The 13,861-nt window shown below is 43.9% G+C and overlaps 1 long non-coding RNA gene across 1 annotated transcript; it reads right to left on the bottom strand.

The window, feature by feature from the left end:
- Window positions 1-4,378: 4,378 nt before the first annotated feature.
- LOC111850699 (uncharacterized) lies at window positions 4,379-13,319 on the bottom strand. The gene is made up of 3 exons (XR_002839860.2): window positions 13,149-13,319; window positions 8,760-8,832; window positions 4,379-5,564 (listed from the first exon to the last, which is right to left on the bottom strand). It is a non-coding gene; the product is annotated as an uncharacterized lncRNA (long non-coding RNA).
- Window positions 13,320-13,861: the final 542 nt, after the last annotated feature.

The following is a 13,861-nucleotide window of genomic DNA, read 5'->3' as shown; positions in this document are numbered from 1 at the left end:
CTGAGCCCCCAGGCGGGAGCGATGCAGCCAGGTGCCAGGGGCGCAGATAAAACAAGGCCACTTTAGCGATTAGCATGGCTAGCTGGCGGAGGGAGCCTGAGAGCAGGAAGAAGGCGAACAGCAGCGACTGGAGCGTGGTGCTCTTCCCTGCCGCCAGGCAAGAGGAAACAGTCAAACGGAGAGGTGAAGCCCAAAACAGGCAACTTTTCTTTACATCTCATGCAGTCGTCTCAATTTACAAGCCAGCAAGCTGACATAAGCTTAGAGGATTGGATGTTTCGCCTTTAATGCCTCAAGTAGCGACGGAAAGAACTGAATTCGAAAAGGAGCTGAGTCAGCTGAGAGATGCAAGCGAACACACGGGCCTCTGAAGTTTATATTTAGTTGACAGGCCCAGACATGTTGCTGGACGTCTGTGGATGAGCCAGGCTAGGGGCTAGTGTTGCTATGGGTGTCAACAGAGCAGAGGATCAGAGGTGCCCACCAAGGGCAAGTCGTTGGCAGCCAATCAGTTCCTCATGATTCTTTAGGTATCCCAGCAGCCAATCAGTGGCTGAGAAATCCTGTGGACATCTGTGAAACAGATTAATATTGAAGGGAAACCTTTGACCTTTTGCAACAATCAGGCACTGGTGCAGTGCAGCCTGGAGCAATTAAAGCCAACATATTAAACTTAAAGGACCTGCACCTGCACAATGAATAAGTACAAATACATGTAGGCTTACATATTATTCGGTTTGGTTTGGAGTGTGCGTTTGCAAAGCACTGTGAATTGACACCGTAAATCACTGCATGAGGACATCACAAACTCCATGCCTTAGAAAGAAATTAATGGTTTAGGGATAATTAAAAGATAGGGTAGTTAATTCCAGTGCAGGATAAGCGACTTCTGAGACCCTGATTTGCTCATATGCCTTCTGTGTTCAACAGGGCTCATATTCCGAGACTTTATGTAAGCAGTGAATTCTGTGGGCAAGTGGAGTCACCTATGATGATCTAATTAGCCTGAGCACCCAGGATTTTGGGGATCATGCAGGCTTATGCAGACCCTCATTGTTTTCCTCTCAGCGTGAGTTTGCAGAGTCACCTTAGAAAACAAGGGACAGCAAACAGAGGTCCTAAGCAGCGACGACAGGGTGTTCGGTGAGAACCTACATCAGATGACACTCCATGTAAGTTTAGGATTAAATCTGCCACCAGGTGGCACTCTGGTAATCCGTTTCCTGTTCAGAGGGTCAGTCTTCAAGCTGCTGTTTGAGTGCGATCGTCTGAAAAAGTATGTGAAGCGTAATGCCCCCGACGGCACGCCTCGTCCAGGGGGCAGCTGCAGACTGCTTGGCCTTCCGTTCCCAGCATCCGCGAAATTTCAAAAACAAACGCAAGCACAATAACTATTTTCTTTGTTCTTGGAATATGATGTTTTTTTTGATTCCGAAAATTAATGAGAATTTGAAAATGTTTACTAAATGTCACTCGGGCGGGATTTTTAATTCTGCCTGCTCGCCAGCGCTCTCAATCAATCACCCGCTTGATAATGGAGTGAGTAATTCAATATAAAAACCAATCTATTTTTCGGCCAAAATACATACAAAGTGTGACCGTCTCGTTATGGACTGATTTCACAGCAATTAGGCTAGACCAAACATTAGCCCCCCGCCCACCCCACCCCCTGGCAAACCCTTCCCTCTGAAAAGCAAACAATTGGCTGAAATAACGGGACAACGTGAGTAATACAGGGTCGTCACGAGTGTGCGGCTCTATGCCCAAACCCGGCTGTCCACTCAGATGCCTCAATGTCACTGATAGCCGGAAGGTGGCCAGTCAAGGTGTGACACACACAGGGCTATTGGCCGCATGTCAGCTATCATGTTCGCTGTGCTCTCAGTGTCCAATCACACGCCACGTTTCACTCCACATGACACACATCTCATCATTGTCCACCAAACCCAAACTACAATGCTTCTGATACACATATCGAGTGTTAGATGATACATGTATCTATAATCCATCCATCCATCCATCCATCCAGTACCTGGTGGTGGTCATCCTATTACAGTAAAAACACTGTTTCACCACAGGGATACATGTTTGTCTCCCTACACTCAGCTCAGTGGCTGTCCCATCCGACCCAAAGTGCCTTTCCGAGCTGGATGCGTGAGCGTGGCGGGTGATGGCCACAGAGCGTGGGAGCTGCCTCTGGGGGACGCTTTGCGCTTGTCAGCGACCTCGGCCAGCTAACCGGGAAGTGCTGAAAGAGGTCTGAGTGTCTGCGAAGCCAGACTCCCTGGACAGCATCACAGGACCTGCGAGGCAACACGAACGTGGGAGGGTGGGCTGGTGTCTCGACTCAGGTGCCAAGTGTTCTCTCTGCCCCGCGCGGGCCGCATGCGGGGGTGTCTCCCCTCCTCTTTCAAAGGGGAACTATTGAGCTGGAACCCTGATTCTGAGAAGCGGCAGTAGCTAGCTGCCTGCAGAGGTTGCCCGTTTCGTCTGGGTGTAATTAGCAGCGCTCACAGGTCCATGTGGGCCCCCCGGGGAGGCCCCTAGCTGCCGGCATCATCCCGATGGGATCTCTGCTGCTGACTTTGATCATGTGACAGTGTCTGGTGTGACCCGGTTCTCGCCGCGCATCCCGGCTGCCACACGGACGCCCCGTCTAAGGCCCCTTGTCCTCACCGGGCAGCACGTCAGGATGTGTCTGCTGCTCAGCCATTCAGATGCAGATGAATAATTAAAAGGGTCTCCGTGCTCGTCTCTCTGTTCCTGCTTCCCTCCTGGCTGGATATTCATGTTCACAGGTACTGGCGTTGGCTCTGCTCTTTTCTTCATTTTTTTTTTGTTGTTAAATCTCCCCTGCTGCTCTGATCTAGGTGTGGTGTCAGGTTTTATTTATGGCTGGTCTCTAAGTACCACGGAGCGGCCTGTCCTCTGGAATGCATGAGAGCAGCTGTTGGATCACTTACTTTTAACAGCAAACTAAAATGTACATCCACCTTCCATGGATTCTGGTCAGCAGCAGAGATTTTGACTCCCTCACATATAAAATACAAACAGCTGTTGCGTACCTTCTAGAGATGTACCAAACCCCAAAAGCTGTTTTCGAGTCCGAGTGGTAATATGGAATGCTTTGCTTGTGCAAACCAGAATATGTTCCTCCAGATAAACTGAGCTTAATTGAATGATAAAATTCTGAGAACAATTAACTTGAACAATTGTAGTCAGCAATTCATTTTTCCATCTGCAAAGGAATAAACTGAAAAATTATATTTTCGGTTGATCTTGATAACCTACAGCACCAATAACCGATACTGTGGCAGATAAGAACTGTTTACCGTGAAAAGGTCAGTTCTGGAGTCGATTAGAAGTGTAAGTCTGACCATCCTCTGGGCGGATTGCTTGTAGTTAGGGTATAGGGTAGATATAGGTACAGATTGCTAGATGTGCACTCCATGGAAGAGTAAGAAGTATCGTCAGCTGGTTCAGTACTCCATGGAAAGGTAGGAAGTACCGTCAGCTGGTTCAGCACTCCAAGGAAGAGTAAGACGTATCATCATTTGGTTCAGTACTACTGTACATGGAAGAGTAAGAAGTATCGTCAGCTGGTTCAGTACTCCATGGAAAGGTAGGAAGTACCGTTAGCTGGTTCAGCACTCCATGGAAGAGTAGGAAGTACCGTTAGCTGGTTCAGTACTCCATGGAAGAGTAAGAAGTACCGTCAGCTGGTTCAGCACTCCATGGAAGAGTAGGAAGTACCGTTAGCTGGTTCAGTACTCCATGGAAGAGTAAGAAGTACCGTCAGCTGGTTCAGTACTCCATGGAAGAGTAAGAAGTACCGTCAGCTGGTTCAGTACTCCATGGAAGAGTAAGAAGTTTCGCCAGCTGGTTCAGTACTCCATGGAAGAGTAAGAAGTATCATCAGCTGGTTCAGTACTCCATGGAAAAATAAGAAGTATCGTCAGCTGGTTCAGGTGCTAGCTTAGGTTTACGTTGTTTGTAATCTTACCCTTTTTATGCTCTGTATGCTATATTCAGTCTTGCCATGCATTAAAATGATGGGCTAATACATTCTCTGTAACTTAAACACTCAAAGGATTCACATAGTCCTTTCTTGTCATTTGTACAAGTACAATGAAATACTTGCTTGCGTAACTCCCTGCAGACTTAAACAACATATAATGACAATAAACAGCCTATATAAATAACAAAATAGTGAGGACAAATAAAATACAAATGCATAAAAGATATACAGTATATGGTAACCCTTTACTTAAAGTTGTCATTTATGATGCACTATGAATAACTACATAATGAATTATAATGGTCAGTATAATAATTAATAAAGCATTACAGCATCTTCTATTGATAGTCATAAGGCATTATAGTGTTGATTATAATACTTCATAAGCTTCAGTGAAGCTCTCATCTATAATGCACTATAGATCCCTTCATAATGCATTATAAAGGCCAGTATAAGCAATAAGGATGCTTTGTACTGCATTATGAAGGTATCTATAGTGCATTATAGATGAGAGCTTCATAAAGCATTCACAATGCATAATAAACATGGAGATAATGTGCTATGCCGTTTTATAAATATTTATAGCCATGTTTATAATGCTTTATGAATGCATTATAATAGTAATAGATACTTTATTGATCCCTGTGGGGAAACTCTCTTTATACCTCCCCCAACTTGCTCTGTGGAGGTGAGAGCAAGCTGGCTGTGAAGGGCAGCCACCCTTAGCAGCCAGGGAGCTGGGGATTAAGGGCCTTGCTCAGAGACCCACAGATGGGCTAAGGCTGGGCTCGAACTGTCGACCACCAGGTCACAGGCAAAAAGCCCAACAAGCCACACGCTGCCCCCCTGCTGCATCTTTTCATAGATTCTTATAGACGGGACATTCATAGAAAATATAACCAATACAATCTATATGTAACACACAATGACATGTGTACTTTGCATTGTCAGTGAGTGTGTAGCATAGCTGGTACATTTGGATGTTCTTGAAAAGGGGTCAAAGATCCTCTGATCTCCAGCATGCTTCCGTGAGGCCTGTTGTTCTGTCCATTACGGTGGAGAAGCTGTTTTCTGAGTTCATCACTTCTCTTTGATATTCGGCTGACCGTCTGGTCGTGCACGCCCACTCGCACCCTCACACGCACCGCCATCCCCCTCTCCAGGATGCACGGCAGCTGCCGTTCTTGGGGCACGCAGCCTGTGAAGTTTTCCATAGCCGTTGTGGAGATAAGGAAACTGTTTATTTTCACAGCTCTGTGCTTAAAATATGCACACGACTCCAGAGGCTAAGACAGATCAAAGATATCGGCTACGGGGTACAAGCATTTAAGAAAAAAAGGGGGCTATAATTAAAAATCTGTCATTGACAGAAATTAATGAGCTGCTCCAGATGAATTACAGGTGAGGTTCTCTTAGCGTCCTGATGGAGTGAGGCCTGTAGCTTCGGTGTGGATCCTAGAGGTGGACGTGCCTTTGGAAGGTGATGTAGAGGTGACAGGCTGGGGGAGTAACAGTGGCCAGGACACGTAGCCGCACCAAGATTGATCTGGGATCAAACACAGGTGGGAGACAGAGGCAAAAGAGACATGGCAGATCAGTGTAAACAGAGCAGGAATATTTATCACAGGGCCCAGACAAAAAGGCTTTTTGTGAGACAAGGGGGCCTCAAAGGTGTCAGGAGTTAACCCCAGCGTGTGCTCTCTGCGGCCCTGCCCCGGCCTGCCCCGGCCTGCCTCCACGCCTCCTGCTTGCCCCCCATCGCTCCCAGGCCGGCTGACAAACAGACACCGGGGTGCTGACGGATGGCAGGGTTGTGACCGCTTGTACCCGCCGTGAACCGTGTGGCACCAGAACCCTCAGGTCGACTGCAGGCCAATCACAAGCAGCGCTAGTGCAACAGGCCACAGGCTTCCAGAAGTTTCCGCAAAGGGTGTGCATGTCCACGTTCAAAAATATCTCTGCACACGTGCATCTGTATGACTATTTGTGTTTATGTGCAGCCACATTCATGTATATCTGTGTATGTGCATGATTGTGATATACATGCGTGTGTGTTCAGACTGCGACGTCTACATGCCCACACCTGATGTCTCTGCACACGCATTCCCTTCACTTGCCCTATGCCCTAGGCTTGACATGCCATCATTAAATTACTCTCCGTCACAACTCTGTCATATCAGCGGGAGCACGCTAGTCAATTAGGATCACGGGGCCCGAACTGTTTGCACGAGCACGGCATCGGACCAAGCGGCTTTCCTGAGTAACATTCAGAGGAGCCGCGATAACTCACAAGACCCCAGATGACCGGATCACGTTCGCATGCTTGCTGAGAGACATTGTGCAGGTCTCTCTGGCATATCTACATCCCCATCTTGTTAAAAATATGAAGAAAAAAAAAAAAACGCCGCTTATTTGACGATTGCTGTAGATACCGCATGTTCCAAAACACAACATCTGTTTCAACTGACATTGGAACGGGGAGCGATAAGGCTCAGTGATATTAAATTGGTGCGTGATACCGTATAAATTCCCTTTTAATTCATTTGGCTACTTAGGACGGTGATTTATCAATGTTTCGATCTTCAAATAAATAACGGGGGGAAAAAAAACAAATAAGAGACTCAGAACTATGTTACTTGGAACGTTGCGATATCTAAGATCAGACTGATTTTCTTTTTGGCTCCAGGAACATATCAGCAGCCGATCTGCTTATAACAACATGGTTGTAGATAATAGTTAAAATGTACCCAGTCACATCGCTCTGTCTTATTTGTTTGTACTTAAGGTCCACATTTAGTTCTGTGTGAATGCTGTCAATCTGATGAATTATTTACCTCTGTCTCTGGGCCCCGTTTTAACGCCCATCTCAAACCAGGAAGAGTGAGAGCATAGAGCAAGGACAGGTCAAGCAAGGACGATGTAGCCAAACAAGAGCTTAATGGCAGGCAGCCGGCAGGTCAATGCAAGCTTTGTATAAATATTTTGTTTATATTAAAATATGCAGCCCCTTAATTAATAGAACATATGGAGCAATCACATTCTTTGGAAGATGCACATAGAATTCCTTTAAAAGCATATAGGGATCTTAACCCTTTTTACTGTCTCCTCCAATAAACTCCAGCGTGAAAGATGAACTACCGCAATTCTCCATTAAAGCTAAATTAGTTTACGAAACACAATGGAAATTGGATTAGCTTATGGGGTGTGTCAATGCAAACCTAATAAGATCCTGCAAACGTGAATTCCAGAAAGTCCAGAATGAACAGTGTCAACATTCAATGGGGGGGGGGGGGGGGGGGGGGTTGTTTCTGATTGGTGGAAATCCGAAAGGCACGGCCAGCCTGCTCATCCAAAAGTATGATGGATGAGTGTGATGGGGTCAAACAATAGCAATGGGGGAGGTACAATCAGAGTTTGAAGGGCTTCTGTAGGCTGCAGCATCCACTCTGGTGGGCAAGTGAGTGCCGCGTTGATGCTTCAACTCTTTAAGAGTTTCTGGGTGCGAAACAGACTCATATTGTTCAGTTTTACGTATGTGCTACACTGAAGTCCATAATGCTTCATTGAGAAACCCTAACATCATACTTAATGTCTCTTTGAATGTGCAACAGATATAAGATTTTTTTTAGTTGAGTAGGTTGTGTTTCAGCCAGTTGCTACTTCTATCCTGGTGAACACAGATCACATGGTCCCAGGCTCTGCTCCTTCATGAGCGCTGCTCTATAGAATGCTTTCACATTTAAACAGACTGCTATTATTTTGGGAGAAATAGCTCCTTTGAACTTGAAACAGGAGAGCATCTGTGCTCAATGGAGTCAGCAGTCTTCTTATTAAGAGCTTTTTTCCACGCTGTCAAAAACTTTTAGCTGTAAAAAGTTCTGTTAAAATGTGCTTTACGCATCTACAGCATAATTTGCCAAGAATATTCAGGAACAGCGGGCTCCTGATGACTGAATCTGCAACCATTCAGCTCCACAATATTGTTTCAAGCGAGCTATACTGTTATCTGTGTGTATGCGTATGTCATCTGTGTATACTGGGATTCGCTCTGTCACTCATCAGCCATAAGGAACCGCACAACAGGATGGCCTATTACTTGGGCCATCAACTAAGGAAATCAATAAGAAACAGAAAAAAGCTAAATATCCTTAGAAGATCAGAGTAGAGATGGCCTCAGAATCATCTTCTTTACAGCCATGCTTTCATAGCCAGTGGCAGCACCTGAGTGGATGGTCAGGTGAATTTGCCTGATGAGAGCATAGAAAATGGAAGCATAGAATTGCCCAAAATGTCTTGATATGCATATTGAGGCCCATAGAGACATGGTTGGGTGAGTTTCGTTTGGAAGAACTTGACTGGCCCACAGAGACCTGACCTCCACCCCATTGAACACCTTTGGGATGAACTACAATGGAGACTGAGAGCCAGGCCTTCATGTCCAACATCAGTGCCTGACCTCACTAATACTCTTCTGGATGAATGGACAAAAGTTCCCATAAACACTCCAAAACCTTGTGGACAGCCTTCACAGAAGAGTAGCAGCAGTTATGGCTGCAAAGGGGGACCAACAACTAGGGATCTAGAATGGGATGTCATCAAAGTTCCTGTAGGTGTAGCTCTCTCTCATATATATATTTCTACAATATAAATATGAAACTGTTCACATTCGTTTTTTTTCTTTCTCAGAAATGCACCTCAGGACACTCAGGACATTTTGAAATTAACTGCTTCCTTTACTGACCTCCATCGATCTTGTATCTCTGAGTTGTATCTGTCCAAGATCTCCATTCCGTCTCAATTAATCGTCATTGTCACTGTAAATAAAAGTATAGTAGTATATTTTCCCACGTGTATATGATATATATGCACATAAAATGTCAAGCATGAGCGTTATCATGAAGGTATCTGGCAGCAGATAATTTTCTGCCTGTTATGGGCAAATGAGCTTCCACTTTCTCCAGGTGTAACGGGATATTAGTGGTGATTTCTTCAACTGCTTCTGCATCTATGGACCTCAGACCAAAACTCCTAGCTTGAAACCTAATTCTTATTTCCAATGGAAACTAAATCAGTAAAAGAACGTTTGTCCTTTGCTTGCTTCTTTCAGTAAAACATGAACTTTGAGTCCATTTCAAGGCAACGTGCTAGGAGAGTAAAACCCGATTCGAGTAAAGGTTACGGCCTTCTTAATTCATAACTTAATTTCTTCTCATCTGAAATTCCTACCGTCGTATGTGAACTCATTTCAGCACTCCCTTATCGCAGATAGCTCCGATTAGGAAACACCACCTTTTTCAACTGCTTTTACTTCAACAATTCATGGAGAGGAAAAGCTCATTAAATGAGATACAACGACCTACCTCAACTGGGTGATTGTAAAAAAAAAAATAAAAAACTACATTTAGCAACAACCTCATTGCTAAGAACTTTAGGAAGTGAAACAAAGCGGGCCACAAAAGCATGGCAATGAGCATCTCAGATGATTAGGACCACTCACTAATTAAGGCTGAACTCTTACCTACTCAAATTCAGAAGCAGTGACTAACAAATCCAGTGAATCTTACACTGAAAAAAGAAAATAATGAACAATGAATAATGAAAGGGCTGGTCAACAAGGTCGGTGATTGTCAGGTCTCTGTGTGTGAAATGCTAATTTTGTGAATATATCTCACACATATATATGTCATTATCTGGGGAAGGTGCCTAAGAACCCCCCCCCCCCAGGGACGCATGTTCATATCAAAGGCCAGCACAGTCCGTATGGGTGTCCCCATTCCCAGCAACCCTCTTTGGATACGGAATCACTCTGGATGGGTTTTTTCTACAGAGCAAGTCAGCGCCTTCAGTTTGTTGTTTATTTGGCAAACGATCCTTTGAGGAAACAGAAACACTGCATATGCGCTTCCCAGCCCTCTTTAAAAATGTAAATGTTATTATGCTCAACTGTCAGGAAGGCATGTTTACTGGAACGTTGAGTGTGAGGGCAGATTTTTGAGGTTGAAATTATGTGTGGAGTTTTCACCTTCCGGTTTCTTCTGTGGAGAAGTATAGCTGTGTAAGTATTCAGTGAGCTGTGTAGGGTTTAAGCATTTTGAAGGCAATGTAGCAATTAAATCATTTAAAACTGAAATAATTCTAACTTTAGGGAGAATATTTTCGTCGACATGCTGCGGCATCCAGCATTAGCGGTTCCTGAAGACTGCGAGCAGTAACATATACAGGAGTGATTCCTGGTCTTAGAGGAATGTCTTACGAGGAGAGGTTAGCTGAGCTGAATCTGTTTAGCCTCGAGCAAAGGAGACTAAGGGGGGACATGATCCAGGTATATAAGATTCTAACAGGTCTGGATGCTGTTCAGCCAAATGGCTATTTCAATATTAATTTAAATACTAGAACTCATGGCCATAGGTGGAAATTAGCGGGAGAACATTTTAAACTGAATTTGAGGAAGCACTTCTTTACACGGCGTGTAGTTAGAGTATGGAATAGTCTTCGTGCTAGTGTAGCGGAAGCTAAAATCCTGGGTTAAATCAGAGCTAGATAAGATTTTAACAACTCTGAGCTATTAGTTAAGTTCTCCCCAAATGAGCTTCATAGGCCGAATGGCCCCCTCTGGTTTGTAAATTTCTTATGTTCTAATGTCACCCACGGCTTTGAGGTCCAGTTAAAACACAAAGAGGAGCCCCTGCCCGCTGTAGCCCATGGTTGTCTCCTAGCCTTTGTTTCCCTAATCCCTAAAAGAAGGCGTTAGTTGTAGGATCCAGTGGATAGACGATGGGTTTTTATTAGGTGATTGACAGCAGATGAAGTGTGTGAATCAAGGTCGGCAAGGAACGAGTCAACGAGCATCTTGATGAGTGCTGAGAGTCAGCTCTGCTCTTCATCTAAGGGGAGAGTCTGAGAAAAAATGGATAGATGGTAAAAGTGAGACGTGACCTCAGTCTGATTCCGGCATATTCTGGGATTCTCCGCTCAGCTACAACATCATTCCCACAGTCCCTAAATGCTGTCAATTAGTTCCAACAGGCGCGGCTGCGCTACATTAGAGAGGCAACATTTCAAGGGGTGAGCTTACATGCCTTACGGGCAAACAAAATACATTTGGTCTTTCACCTTCACTTTGTACCTTTAACTCTGCACCAGTCATTTTAAAACATTTCTATTTTTTCACTTTTGCATATTTGATCGAGGTCTGTTTGAATTCACCAAACCCGTCTAGGAGATACAAAGAGGGTACAAACATCTTAATTTATTCAAAGGGTATTCTGTATATTGATGGCTGATTCTGGCTTTCCCTTAAGCTGATTATGAATCGCTTTTCACATTAATTTCTGCTGTTGATCTGCGCTGTTTCAGACATTCTGACGTAAAGCCTACTGACATTTTAAGCAACGTGAACATTGCATTCCAGAAAAAAAAACACCTGAACATTGTTCAAAATTGAAAAAGAAAGAATGAAAGAAACAAAGAAAAGAATGTAAGAAGGCTGTTTGTTTTCATAAATCTTAAAGATTACCATTACCAGGTCCTGGTGATTAGAAGCCAAACTGGGCTGCAGTTGCAGTAATTAGAAAGAAAGTTGCCTCACCTTTCACCCTAGGTGGACAGACAGGTGTTAATTTAAAGGTATTCTAAAATCTGTAGGCAGTCCTGCATTAGCAAAATTAGCAGTTTTAATCATATTTTGAAAGTAGCAACCCACTGAATAAGCCCCGTTTCCTGCTGTCTATCCGGCTCCCAACAAAGTGCAAAACAGCATCTCAGTGCATGCACACAGAATGCATGTACACATAATCCCAAATACTGAAATTACATCTGTTTTTGTTGATAGAATTTGTCAAAACTGTAGCCCCTGACTGACTGAAAGGCCAAACTTTAAACTAAATAAATTTTGTGTCAGTATTTTTTTGTGTCGGTATTTGTGTCAAATGCAACAACACAGTTTTTTAAACGCCCCGTCATGAGTGCCGGCTGTTGGACCACATCATCAGACGGAGGCCCTGTTTAAGCACACTCACTCAAATAGCCGAAACCAGTGTCTACATTAATTATAGCTGTGCACCAATCACGCTTCACGCTTGCAGGGCTGAATTTCGGCACTCTCCAGTGACGGGGCTGCATCCTCCTGCAAATCCCACGTCGCTTCATTGTTACACCTCGCCCTAGGATGTTTTCCACTCTGTAATCTCCTATGAAAGGCTTCATGTCTCTATGAATCGTAAATATGTTTGATTGCAATAATCAAATCTGAGAATAAAAGACAATTATTATCCATTGTTGAGTAGTTCAGTGCATTGTTGTGTAGTTCAGTACTACTACTACTACTACTATAATAATAATAATAATAATAATAATAATAAGCACTTCGTGCTTTGGACCCTTAATAACACCACCACCCAGGACCTTGGTGCCATATATTCTCAGAAGCTTGTTGCCCCCACTAGCTTTCAAAAAACAAATTAAAGCAGAATTTCCACCCACTCTTCCAGGGGGGAACCAACAAACTATGATTCAGAGAGTATGCTTCCCCAGACTCACGTGAGAAAATGATATTGATACGATGATTTGTGTACATCATGAGAAATTTCAAGGGTGTGTGTTAATGTAACAAATTTGTTATTAAAAGATAAGATACCGGTGTTGATTTTGCAGATGGGTACATCATAGAAGCTCACCACAACTAGATCTGCATGTTGCTGTGTCTATACCAATGAGTTATGCTGCCATCAAGACATTATATTATACTGATATTGCATCATACTAGAAGATTTTAAAATGAGGAACACTTAGGCATATGAAACAAGAACCACTCAATGCTTTAAAGAAAAAAGGTATATAAATATAAAATAAATGACATTCACAGTTTTTTTTTTTAAATTGCAAGGCGAAGGTGTAATTATGTGCTGCAACATCCATGAAGAATTCATTAAAATGGCTGGTGAAACAAGTGTTGATTTTCCGTGATGGGAGGGAAGGTGACAATAACCGCCTGAGAGGAGTCTATGACGAAAAAAAAGAAAGAAGAAAAAAGAAGCAAGTGCGGATATAAGACGGCATTTCGCTATAAGACGCGCTGCCTGGCTGCCTCTGAAGGATGAGTGAGACGTATGGCGGGTGAGGGCATATTAACCTGCTGCTGCGTTGTCGGATTTGCATTCGTCTCTCCCCGGTTCACAGACAGGTCTTTCTAGACGGGACCGGTGTGGCTGAAGCCTGTCGGCTGTCGCCGGCTGTACGTGGATATACTCCTAATGAGAATCGCCCCTCGTAGAATGTGTCACCGCCCAGACGCGGATGCGCACTGATGTACAATACGCCCGACTGGCGAGGAGTCACGGCAGCGACTGCTGCGGTGATTAGGATGAGTGGCTGCTTACCTGCGCTAAAAATAATGCTTTCATATTTAAAATAAAACTATAGTCAAATAACGGCAATTATTATTATTATTATTATTATTGAAATATAGCAATCGAGTAAAATCCAATCGAGTACTTATTTAGGATCTCAATCTGACCTAATTAGGCTATCAGCTGTAACTAAATCTGCCTTTGCAGGGACTCTTGCATCGAACACCCTTGCCGTATATAACAATCAGCAAGCTCTATCTGGCTTGTGAAAGAAGATGATTCTTGCAGGAGAATTGCATTGTTTTGTTCTGCACTGTTACAGTCCCTGTGTGCGTCTGCAGTTGTGTCTAAACTCCAATACCCACTGCGCAATATTTTATCCTGTATTTTGGTGAAGAATCGTCCAGTCCACTTTTCCACTGTTGCGCGGTACAAACTGCCAGGAAATATGTATTTTGTTAAGTTATTGTCACATTCTGGCTGGCATCTATTATGT

The sequence above is a fragment of the Paramormyrops kingsleyae genome, chromosome 19, assembly GCF_048594095.1.
Source record: "Paramormyrops kingsleyae isolate MSU_618 chromosome 19, PKINGS_0.4, whole genome shotgun sequence".
Taxonomy (NCBI): Eukaryota; Metazoa; Chordata; class Actinopteri; order Osteoglossiformes; family Mormyridae; genus Paramormyrops; species Paramormyrops kingsleyae.
The sequence above is the reverse complement of the archived record's forward strand: the minus strand, read 5'-3'. Positions and strand labels throughout refer to the sequence as shown.